We start from the raw sequence: 12,687 nt of genomic DNA, 5'->3' as shown, positions 1-12,687 counted from the left end.
GGGCAGTGCAGGGCAACTGCTGCCTGGAGGGACCTGCCCAGACAGTGCTGGGGTGGCTGAAGTAGAAAGGCATTATCGTTCGGAAGCGTTTTGTGCAGGACTGTGTTTCCTGCTAGCAGCTAGTGCTCTCTGCTCTGAATGGAAATGCTGTAGCGCAGGGTGAGTGAGGGTGAAGAGGTACAACTATAGAAAGCCTCTAGGAGCAGCACAGGGGACTATTGCTGAGTAAAGCCTACCCAAGAACTGTGTTCACTATAAATGTGTATAACTTCTGTAGTGGTTATTTGAAGGGAGGAATAATTTATTTTGATTTTACATAAGTACTGTAGTGGCTGCCTCTGTGTCAGCCGCACTGCTGATGGCTTCAAAATCAGCCATAGAAAGGCTCGTCTCATGCCCAGCTGCAGGCAGAGAGAGACAGACTCAGGAAGAAGTAGGTGGACCCCAGCCAGAGACCAAAGGCCAGTTGTACTGTACCTATTGTTGCCGTGAAGGGTTCCCCCCGATGCAGATTTGGGTGCCACAAGCCATGGGGAAGATTCAAATCCAACTCTGTGCAAAGGGTTGCAAATCCAGGGTGTTTCTCATGTGCCCAGTGCAGAAAGTGAAGCAGAGAAGGGGAAATAAGATTGAAAGCATTCCCTCATTTAAGAGGAACTTCCCTGAGGAACTTCCTTTTCTCCTGAGGCCAGATAGAGCTCGCTACAGGTGTATCCACACTGGCCAGGCAGGTGAAGGAGATACTGGACACATGCTTGTGCACTCAGAGCCAGTATTGCTAGGTTGGAAACACTGCAGCCCTTGGAGCAGTGGCAGCTTGGCTTGTCCTGTCAGGAAACATCGCAAATCTTCTTCACCCAACCTCAGGGCTGCAGTACCTGCAGGGATCAAACCTGGGGGTATGTCCAGTGGCCTTCCCGCAGCAGGCAGCAAGCACAGCCATATGCAGGCTGCATGTTGCAGTGATGGGACTGTCACACCTCTGCAGCAGTTGTGTTGAGGCTGTGTGTTTGTCTCCCTCCCTCTCTAGCTGGACCTCCTGGCACTTAAGCTGAGCCATTGGCAATACAAGTCTAACCCAGATCTCTGAAGGAACCAGAGCAAAGTCTGGAGGAGAAAACGCCTGCAGCAAGACTCAGCATATCCCAGAGAGGGAACTGTCAACTTAGCAATGCTGGCACAGCCCTGCCCTTCTTCAGCAGTGTTACCATCACTTATTTCTGTAGCAGCAACGTTTGGCTGGATTTCTGTGTGGCTACATTTGCCATCTGCGTCAGATAAAATTGCCTTTTATCTCAGCCTCTTGCTGCTCTTCGCATGCGCTCACGAAGCACACCACCGCCACCTTACCAGGCTGTGGCTGCATCGCTTTGGGGAGGGGGGGGTGAACGGGGGCTTGTGGGGGCTGCGCTGCTCTTCCGTGCACCAGCCATGACTGGGAGGCTAGAGAAGATGAGGCACTGAACACTTTGGAGATTTTATTAACAAGGAACAGAGCCTTTCTTGGGATCACCAGAAGGAGCACATCATCAGAGTGATTAAAAGTTATTGTTTAGCATAAATATAAGAGTGCAAGCAGGACATACAGACAATTGTGGACCTGACAGGAGTTAAATCACTTGAACCTAGGAAGTTTTGTACGTGCCCAGGATTAGGTTAGTTTTGCAAGCACTTTTAGCACAGATCTGGTAGAAGGAAATGCCTTATTTTTCCTAGGTTAGATGTTAAGCTCTTTGGTGCATTCTGTGGCAGCTAAGCCATGTATTTTTTCTACCTTTCTGCAGCTTGATGCATTTAAAGTCATTACATTGATGAGCTTGTCATTTGGATATTGCTTTTCTCTCTTTTCTACTCTTGACTATACTTGTACTTTAAACTCAATGCATTTTCCCGAGGGCTCAGCTGTCTTGTGTTGCCTAATGTTTATTCTGGGTGAGAAACACCCCTAGCAGCTGGCATGGAAGGATCACGGTGTGGTGACTGGTCACTCTGTTACAGCTTCCAAACAGACTAATCAAAATGATCCCTGGAGCTTAATTCTAACGGGAAGAATGAGGTCAACTTGGGGTATAGACAACAGATGAAGAGGTTGATGAATACATTAAGGCTGCCTGATCTGTCTAGTAAAGACAGATGTTGTGTCCTGAGTGCCATGCACTGGCAAGTCATACCCCAACTGCTACAAGGGCCCGTGGGACAGGAGCCACTATTCCACCTGGCTCTGAGTATCCAAGATCCCAAATCTGGGCAATGGGACCATGAGTTTCAGCTGCTGAAGGAAAGTATTTCTGACCTGATAACAATTTCCCTTCCCCCAGCATAAACAAGCCACCATCTCTCATTCCCCTCAGCTGTCTTTCAAAAGAGGAAATGTCCAAAACTTGTGAGCCACAACCTGCTCAGACTACTAAATACAACAGGAGTGAAGCAAGCACTGAATGAATGAGAGGCAAGGTGGTGCAGGGCTTTGCTGCTGCTGAGCTACTGGCTTGTCAGACATCTGTAGCCAGCTACTTTGTGGTTTCTCTGTGTGTTTTTTGAAATTCAGCAAAGAGAGCAGCTGTCTCTAGAGGCAACAATGGTCAGCAGTGACCAACATCCTAGAAACCTCTGTCCACAACAGATTAGCAGTGACAAGTATTTTATACCCATCTTTGTCACTTCCTTCCTTTCCTGACTCGATCAACCCCTGATTCCCACTGCTGTTCATGTTCAGTCTTTGTAAGGAGGCTGGGCATGGTGGTGGCAATAGTTGCAAAATATTCCTCAGCGCTTGAAATGCAGCCCTAGAGCATGCTGAGAGGAGCCCAGACCCCACACCTGGCTCTGGAGACAGGCTCCTGCCATGAGTCGGGGCTTGAACATCAGTGGTTCCAGGGCATTTGAGGCATGTCGCACCAGGAGCGGTTCAACCCTATTTTGCATTTCTTGTCATATCAGACTGGAGGGATCTTGGACTTTGGGCTGAAATGTGGCTGTGTTGCAGCAAGCCTCTTTCTGTTACATCATGCTCTGGCATGGAGTAATCCCGCAGCATGAGGGATATTGCACTCAAATGTAAGTGCTCGTTTCCTGCAGCTTATTACAGAAACATTGCAAGTGCAGCTTTAATTACTAAATACTGTTATTAAAGCTAAAAGCAGTCCAGTCTTTCTCTGGAGAGAGAGATGGATTGTGCGGGCATCTGGACTTTGGCCTGTCTCAGAGCTCACCAGGACTAGCAGGGCAGCAACTGCTTCCTTGAGTATCCAAAGTTCACCAGCCAAAACTCTAGCGTCCTTATCAAGGCATCTCTTGATTAAGCAGACTCCAGCATCTCCTTGGCATCTGTTAATTGCAGGCAGCATCCCTGGGATCATGTAAAATTCTCAGTATCTGAATTTATGCAATGTCCCAAGAATGTACTTAGGAGCCTGGAAGTTATACTGAACACTAGGCAAGAGACTGAAGGCCAGCAAAATACTATTCCTCACGTTACGTTGCTTGGGGAGAGAATTTGGTTATAATGGCAAAATAACTCTTGTACTGACGTTCTAGTATAGCTCTATTAAGCTGACATAATTCAGATAAGCCCTTAGGTTCAAAATAATGTGCTGGGCTTACAGCAACCAGCCAGACAGGCCAGACTTTCTCTTCCCACATCTGTTGTGTCTCAGACTGAATGACAAGGACGAATCTCTGCAGTACTGACTGAGCTCCCCCAAATCCTTGTTCCAGCTATGGTGTCAGCGAGGGAAGGGATGGGGCTTTGCTCCACCTCAAGGTCTGCTTTTTTTGCATGAAGACTCCAGAGCTAAACATGGGAAAACATCAAGAGCTGCCCTTTTCTCACTGTCTGTCTCTTCTTTATGGTCAATGAGAGCGTTTTTTTCACAGTTGGGACATTTTTCTTTTGTCAGAAAGGTTCTGTATTTGACCCATCATTTGTTCATCCCCTCTGCCTCCTGCCTTCAGCTCTTGGGAAACAAGCTGATCTATGTCTAGGTCCTGGGAGGGAGTTAGCCCATCCTTCATGGGGCATGACTGATCACAGTCCTGCTTCCACCCCAAAATTGGTGGAAACCGCTTTCCGAGGGGCAGCAGCTCCACAACAGAGGGAATTACAGCCTCAGGCCCACCTGCATCACCCAACAGCAACCAGTCCCAAAACCCGACTCCCTGCCAGTGGGGCTGACATTTTGGCTCAGGAAGAAAGCGCAAAGGAGCTTTTCTCCCTCTTTGACAGACATGAGACCGTGGCATAGACAGTCTGAGTGACTGGTTTGCTGGAAGCCGAGGGAACTGAATGGAATTTCCTGGGCCTCTGCTCAGCCATAGGATTGACTCTCCTCCCATAACAGTGAAATGTTTCCTGCCAACAGGATCTCTTAGGATGGGGAATATTCTGCCAAAGTACATCAATGGAAATCCCAGTTCTTGCAATACTGAAAACTGGAGTGGAGAAAGCCCCAAACAATGCCGGTAGTATAACAGACCCCAAGAGGCAGCAAATGGAGTCAACACACTAGATGAACTGAACTAAATGAGCACTGCTTTTAGTAACAAAGTGCAGATAAGGCATGTGAGAATGCGGTAGATTTCTGATACAGTGTTGCTGCTGCAAAGTCTGTCAAAAACCAGCCTAATGACACCACCAGCTTCAGTGGAAATTAAATCTACAAGCAAAAAAGGCCTTTTCCATTTCAGTGCCTTGGTGAGATTGATTTCAGGTGTCAGACTTATACTGCATTGCACATAGCAGCATGGTTTCTGATGGTTTCTTCATTTACAGAGGCACCTCAGAATCTTTGTGATTAATAAAGTAACATACTAGTTATTTAGATAATAGAAAATTAAATTATTTGTGCTGCAATCAGTCATTGCAATGTTCATACAGCACTTTGAAAGTGTTGTGTTCATCGTAAGAATTTCTGAGCGCTTCAATCTTTGTAATAAAATAAAATGTCTTAAATGATCACTTACTATGAACAAATGAAATGATTTACACAAAAATTGCCATTAATGCTTTGACATTTCACTTGTCAGTATGCTGAAAGAGCAAAATGTCTTTTACTTTATACATATTTTAGTTTGTATATGATTTCTTGTTTTAGCTGCAGGAGAAGTTTTGGCATTATTGTGGAAATAGCTGATCATCCCAGCTTGTCCCTCTGACTATATTAAATAATACTATGTGTTGTAATCCCCTTGATGCTAAAAATTGTCTGCCACAAATGCCACACTGAAGATTATTTGCTTTATTTCTTTTCACAATAGTTCTGCCAATATGCAATGGCTCAGAATGACAGCATTCAAAATATACGAGTGTATAGGTTCAGAGCAGCAATGCAATACCAGTATGAATATGAAGCATGGCAAAATAGTGCTTCTGTCATCATCCTGAAACCGACATACACAGAGTTTCAAAAACATTAACTAGTGCAGAAAGCTCAGCCTGAGAGCTCAGTATCATACTCATCCTTGCTATACATTAAGAAATGCCTCTGACATGTCCAACATTAATATTCCCTAGAATGAGATGCAAAGAGCTAGTCCACAATCTGTTATTAAAACACTTACCTTTTGCGTTCGCATTAAGAAAGTATTCATCCCAAAAACCAGTTTTCCCACCCTTTGTTAATTTGCATTGCAGAACAGCCTAAATAACACTGTGACCAACCCTTCTCAGCAGAGTCTCACCAGACTGTGTGTGTGTGTCAGCACTGTGGGCTCCAAGCTACGATGCGCTTTACTGCGAGAAAAAAGATCCTTGCCAGCAGGATGTACCTTCGGGTTAGTAAATGCAAACCACTCGCCGCCTCTCGCTTGAGTCTCGGGTTGGGGGTGCTTAGGGACTTCCCATCCCTCCAGCTCTTAGGGCATGTTGTGCCACTGTGTATGGCGCCTGCTTCCTCCTTCTCCTCTACAGCACCACTTCTTGGTTTCATCTGGGTTTCTTGTACCATTCCATATTACTCCCTTGAGCTGGAAATCCATCAGTTTAAATCTTTCTTCTGGTTTCTTGCCCTGTCTCACATTCTTTTGGTGAAAGTGTGTCAGATTTTCTTTCCTTCCCCACTTCCCCTCTGGGTCTTGTGTTCTGCTTCTGGCTGCAATTGCCACATCTCACAACCACCCTAGCCCTCTGACTTGTCAAAATCATTTGCTCGGTCTCTTTGATTTCTCCATATACCTGGAATGCTTTAGGCAAGACATATTTGGGCTCCTTTTCTAATTTTTATGGGGAAGTGGAAGAGGAGAGGGAAGGAGGAGAGCTAGGAAGCAGATAGAGAAAAATCTGGAGATGCTTATTTAGGCACAAGGCATGTATAAGGGCAAGCTCATAAAACTGCCACCCCTGTCTTATCTGGTCCCATTAACTGCAGGAATCTCACCTCTCTGTGCCTGTGAAATTGTGCAAGGCACTCCTCTGTGCACAAACGTGCTCTGCTAATGCCAGAACAGTGAAGTGATTTTCTCTTTGCAAACAGAAGGGAAAGGAAATGGCTTGCCTGAAGTTACACGTTCCACACCTGTGGCCGTGATGGACCAAGGTCTGCAGAGGCTAATGTCTCTGCTCCACCTGTGTCAGGCTACCCTTCCTCCCAGCTAACTGCTTCTTCCTCGTCAGCTCAGCAGCAGCATAGAGCTAGTTATTTGCAGATCATACTATTGTTGCAGCAAAGCCGGGACAGCTTGCAGATGCTGGCGAGTGACAACAGAGCAGTGTGAGGAACCAGGATCTGTTATTCCAGGCTCCATGTCAGTGGGTAGGTTGCCTGAAATCCCAAAGAAATTTGCCATGTTATGCTTGGGTAGGACAATACAACACTCCTTAATCCCATAGCGAGGAGCAGACAGTGCACTGGCTACGCTCCTTTGCCCCTGGATACATCCCGCCTTTGCTTTGCAGCAGGCCCTGCTCTGACACACTAAGGACCCGTCACAGCCCCCTCATTGCGATGTCCACCTGTCTTCTCCCAAGGGGGGAATTAAACCATTCAACCCTCCTGTCTGGATCCCAGTTCCCACTATTCAGTGGATTTGTGGTGACTTTAAAGAGCAGTTTCATCTCTTGCTCTCCAGATCCTTACATTTTCCCCTCTGCTGTGAGCAGCAGGCTCCTCTCCGGTTATTTTGACGCAGGGTTTTCCCAGCCGCTCCTGGAGCAGAAGCAGCGGGGCCATGTTCAGCAATACTCGGCTGCCCCCTCCAGGGGAGTGTGTGATGCTCATGGGGACACTGACCTGCAAAAGCATGAGAAAGAGGTGGTGGCAGATGTGGGAACCCAGCACTTCCTCTTAGTCTCTGGGAGGGAAGAGGGGAATTCCTCACTGCTCCCAGGGCACTTGGGAATGCCTGGCACCTGGGTCCCATCTGACTCTTCAGTTGCTGCTTGGAGATGGGCATTTTTGAGAGCCTGGTGCATAATGGGGTGCTCTTTGTGCCTCTCTGGATCACATTATGGTGTGGAAACTATAGTAAAGATGAAATGCTTGAAGGACTACTGTGTAAACAAAGAAGAGACAGGTTATCAGCATGGTCTTGAAAAATAATGGCTTCCATATTAATTCCCACAAACTGGCAAAACTTTTTTTTGCTGTAAAAAGCTTACAGAGCAGAAAAAGATGCTTTATACTTGCTTGCTGTTGAGAACTAAAGAATCAGGGTTTGCAAGGTTTGTCCTTTCCAAAGCAAAGGTGGCTGTAAAAGCAGTGCTGTGATGTTACTCCCAGAAAATTTTTAAAGGTTGACTTTTCTAATCTAAGGGCTTTTTGTTCCCCTCTAGTCTGCATGCAGGGGCTAGCGACTTGCTCCTTTGGCATCAGCTGTGGCTAACAAGCCTATGAATAGCCCTGCTCTGGAAAATCCCCATGCCCAGTATCAACAGCTGAGATCAATAACCAGTTTTATATTCCCATAAAGGTCAAGTTCATTCTTTCTTCTTCTTCTTTTTTTTTTTTTTTTTTTTTTTTTTTTTTTTCGGGGGCGGGAAGGCTGCTGGTGCTTAGCAGAAGTGAAATCAACCCATGATTGCAAGAAAATGAGGAAGCAGCCCTGCTAAAAGAGGGCTCTGAAGAGACTGTACTGGCCAGGGGGCTTTAAATGGCTTCTCTCTTGGGTGGGTAGGGTAGCCTGAATTCATTGCACCTGATTTTATGATACTTAAATTAGAAGCACAATTAAGCATATCTGAGCTGTTAAATAGATACTACTTAATAGTATGAGATGATGCTAAGCTACTCAGGATGATCTTAGCAGTAGTTTAACTTCTGTGCTCTGCTGCCAGTGACCTTCCTGGGTCTCACCAAGTAAGAGGCTAAGCAGAGCCTGTGAGCAGGAGAAATGCTTTTGATGGCCGTGAGCACAGCAGCACGGCACTGGTATAGCTGCGGGAGGGTTGCTTTCCCTGTGACCTCCAGACAGGTGCCAGAGCTTCCTCTAGCAGCTTGCAAGAACTTTGGTGGTGATGTAGCTGTAATGGCACAAGAGATTAGCAGGGGCTATGCAGCCTCCTCTAGGGCTTAAAAATAACTGAGTAGTTATCCATGCTGAGCTTTGTGCTCCTACTTGTCCCAGAGCAAATGGCTTAGTTGCACTGGCTGGCTGTGGTTGTGTCCCATGGGTAGGTGTCCCAGGCTGCTGCGGTTCAGGGTGGGCTGGAGCTATATCTGGGTGAGTTCCCCCTGCATGGTGCAGGGGCAGATGGTGTAGGAGTTAGGGAAGAGAGCTCATGAGCTTGGTCTTGCTCAGTAGCAACTTCTTTACCTCCAGAGCGGTAGGAGGCAGATCTCTGGGGACATGGGGCTGTTGTCTGGACACAGTTGATGTGATGGGGGTGCTTGGCCATCAGGCTGGCAAAAAACTTGGCTGTGCTCTGTAGGAGGGCCATGACTTGCTCATATTTCTCTAGGTTTGGTTTGTGCTTGGACTGAATGTGAAAACTGAGGGTGGCTCAGATAGGGCTGAGGGCAGAGGCATTGCTTATTTGGAGAACCAGTGGGATTTTACCCTGTACTCTCAAGAGAAAGTGCTTATGGTGGTGGGGGGGAGTCTTCTGCATAGTGTTGCTCACCTGAGTGAAATGGGACTTGTCCGATGAGGCCACCCTCCACGTGTATAAGGTGGCGCCTGGGCAAGGCGGCTGGCTGGAGAACCCCTCTGCTTGCTCTTGTACAGTGAGGTGTGTTGAGAGTGGAATGCTTTTTCTGCTGATAAGCTCTTAAGTGGGCTGAAGGCTCTTACAGGCATTTGTGACTCAGAGCTGGTGTGGATTTGATCAGGGAGCTGTTGAGACACGATAAACCTGAAGAGTGAGAGTCAGGAGTCATGCCTGGATGCACTCTTATTTACCAACTTCAGACTTCAGTTATAGTGAAACTGCTCCATCATGTTTAATCTGTCCTGGGCCCCCAGGCTTGGTTAACTGGCGTTAATGAGCTTTATAGTTTCATATTTTCTCACTGTTGCTGGTTTGTGTGTATATATATGTATATATTGAAATATGCATGCTGCAGTTGTACCTCTGCCAAGGAGGTATGTCCTCAGAGATACTCCTGAGCATCTGTCTGGTTTTAGCAGTTTAGATGAGGAATCTCTCACTCTGGAGGTAGTCTAATGTTGGTACCAGTGGACACTGACTTAATTCCTACCCATGGCTTACATAAAAAATATCTCTAGGTATCCTGCCTCTGAATTCTTTATAAACAAACTTGTAAGCAATTGGTTAATATAGTTTTCCCTTGAATTGCTGGAGGGTTTGCTGTGTTCTACTGCTTCTCTGTGTTCTGAAAAGATTCAAATGCCCAGCTAGCTCCTGTGTATTGCTCTGCTGTGCATTTCCTAAGCTCTGCTCAGCACTTCGTTTAGACTGAGAACCTGAGGTCCTTTGCCAAATAGAATAAAGGCTATTCGAATTGGTACTATGTACTTACTCTCATATAGATTTCTCTTTTAAGAAAATACAAAATCAACCCATTTCCCACACAAGGAAAACTTTGGTGATTCAGGCAGATTATTGTTACTCTATTTAATATTTGGCACAGATGGTAACATCTAACTAGTTTAAAGCATGTCATGGGACTTTTAATGCCAAGGTGTGCTTATTTTTGTCTCTTTAAAAACCAAGAGTCACTGGAAGCTTATCACCTGTTGAATAAAACTGGGGCAATAGTTCAGTGTTGACTTAACGAATGATTCATCTGTCCTGTTTACTTCCTATAGCAACTATCAATGGGTATTTCTCTTGAAATATTCTCCTGGCATAAATGTGTGCATGGCTGGAAGCATTTCAGTTTGGGGCTAAAGAGAGTGGGGACTTTGTTTTCTGGGCAAATTGCTAGCTCTTGCAATGTCAGCATTTGAGGATTTGAGTAAGGTAGACCCAGCCTAAGACAGTGGCTCACTAGGAGCATTGGAAAACTTGGTCATTATTTGCAGTCAGCCTTCGATTACCTGGAGGAAACAGAGTCATGAGGACAGAGCAGAAACTTGCACAATAGAAGCATTTGCCAAATGAGTTATAAGAACATGTAGAGAGGGCAGGGTGGAGATGAGGTCAGTGAGTCTGTCTGCAGTGCGGAGTCACATGGTGATACCAGGTCAGGTCTGGAGTTATGCTGCCCTGCAGCAAGGTGAGGGCACTGCCTCCTAGGCCTTGTCCCATGTAGGTGGTGAGCTGCATGTCATGAAGAAGCGGAGCTGCCACTCCTGGAAGTGGCTCATGTGTCACCACGTCCTAGGCTGCAACTCAGACTGGCGGCCCATGAGTAATTGAGGTGAATATCCTACCACGTCCTTTGGAGCAGGAAGTCTTGTGCTGAGCCATTAAAACAAAGAGTGAGGATTTAAAATCAGTATTTGAAGGAGTGGAATATCTTCTTTCAGAGAGATACTAGATCTCTTTAAGACATTACAGCTGAAACCTGGGACCTGAATTTGGCTGCACAAAAAAGTCCTAGGCTGTCTAGGACTTGCAGATACATAAGGTGCTTCTGTACTTGTTTGGATTACAGCAGCCCTGGGGACTTTCCTCTCCTGCAGTGGAGCATGAGAAGATAAACTTACCCAATTTTTTAGAAATTGCAGTGTGAAATGATGGTAACTTTCTTTTTGCTTGAAGTTAGCTTGTGTTTTGGATTTTCTAGACTGCCTGTCCTTTGGTTTACAGCACTCCTTGGGTTCCTGTTTAAACTGAGTGAATAACAACTACTTTTTGTATTCAACTGGCTTCCCTGTATGTTTCAGTGAAATAGTTTTTTTTTTTTTTTTTTTTTTTTTTGCACAAGTATAGAATTGGTTTATCACTGATGCTTCCTGCTCCCTTGTGCCTCTGGCTGTACGTGTCAGCCTGACCCCAAAACTAATCCTGGAAGAGACAAGATGTTTTCTGAAGTATCTAAGAGATAATGTGGAAAAACAGCCAGACCTTGTGTCATCCTTGATCTGAATTTAAAAGTACATGACTGTTCTGTTCCCTTGACAAGAGCACCTTTGCAGCCAGTAAAATGTTATGTTTTTTCTGAACTTCAGTGACATGCCTTGATTTAAACACACATTATGAGATGATACTTTAGCAGATATAAACAGGGGGGGGAGGCAAAAATCTGCTGACATGTTACAGAAGAGTTATTTGAGACCATGAGTGGAATCTCAAGGCTTAAATGTTTGGTTACAGCAGATATTGTCACTGATGTCTTCTATTTTAATGAAAGCTACTCAAAGAATCTCAGACATAACATTAAATGCCAAGAAAACACACAGCAAAGGGAGGAAAACAAAATTAATCTCAACTTGGTTCATGCAAGCCTGCAATAAAGAAGATGAACAAAGGTCTCAGCTTGGTTGTGTCAACACGTTATGTATATTAAAATATAACATAGTTTTTTTAATAACACATTGCATTATGAAATACTACTTAGAGCCAGCTGTCTCTCTGGAGTACTTATCTTTGTTCCATTTCTGCCCGAGGAGAAGTCACTGAGGTAAGTCAGTGCCCCGTACTGCCAGGTCAGTAAGAAACCAGCTCCATTTTGAAGCATCTTGGCAGTAAGTTGTATTTTTGTTGTTGTTATTGTTGTTTTTCTGTTTTGTGGCACCTCTAATGACCTCCTCAAGGATACTCCAGCTCCTGAATCCCAGCCTGTTGCTTGTGTGCACTCCGCCCCCACCCTTGAAGTCAATTAAACTGGAAGTCACTCTTGCTTTCCCTTTGAAATTGCTGGGTTCTTTTTGTTGTTGTTGTTGTGTCCTTAATAGAAATGTACTGTGCAAGAGCGTTATGGAGGAGCCTCTGATGCCCGAGGGCAGGTGGAGGGAGAGGATGGCTTGAGGAGTGAGGGGTTTCTCATGGTCATGTAATTAGGTGGGTATGGGGTAAAGGCCAGACATTTTGTCATTTCCATGTAAATGATGCCCTGAAGTGGAAGAAATTACTCTGAAAAATAAATGCAAGCCTGTGCCAGTTTCTTTGCAGTTTTTTTTTCTTTTTTTTTTTTTTGGAATCCATTCCCACAGCATAGCTGCAGTTTTAAATTGCGAAAACCTTTCCCCTCATATTGTGCTTCATTTTGGCATTAAAAATCCCTCAATTTTTTAAGAAAGATCTCATAAACTGCATGAGGAAACAAATGAAGGTGATGTGTGTGAGGGGGTTATTGGCTTGCCAAATCTCTCACTACGCGATCTTCCTTGAACTGCAGCTAATAG

General features: G+C 45.3%; 1 long non-coding RNA gene across 1 annotated transcript; it reads left to right on the top strand.

Moving 5' to 3' along the window:
* Positions 1-834: 834 nt before the first annotated feature.
* On the top strand, positions 835-1,298 carry LOC134150196 (uncharacterized). The gene is made up of 2 exons (XR_009960614.1): positions 835-899; positions 1,031-1,298. It is a non-coding gene; the product is annotated as an uncharacterized LOC134150196 (long non-coding RNA).
* Positions 1,299-12,687: the final 11,389 nt, after the last annotated feature.

This window comes from Rhea pennata, chromosome 23, assembly GCF_028389875.1.
Source record: "Rhea pennata isolate bPtePen1 chromosome 23, bPtePen1.pri, whole genome shotgun sequence".
NCBI classification, from domain to species: domain Eukaryota; kingdom Metazoa; phylum Chordata; class Aves; order Rheiformes; family Rheidae; genus Rhea; species Rhea pennata.
The sequence above is the reverse complement of the archived record's forward strand: the minus strand, read 5'-3'. Positions and strand labels throughout refer to the sequence as shown.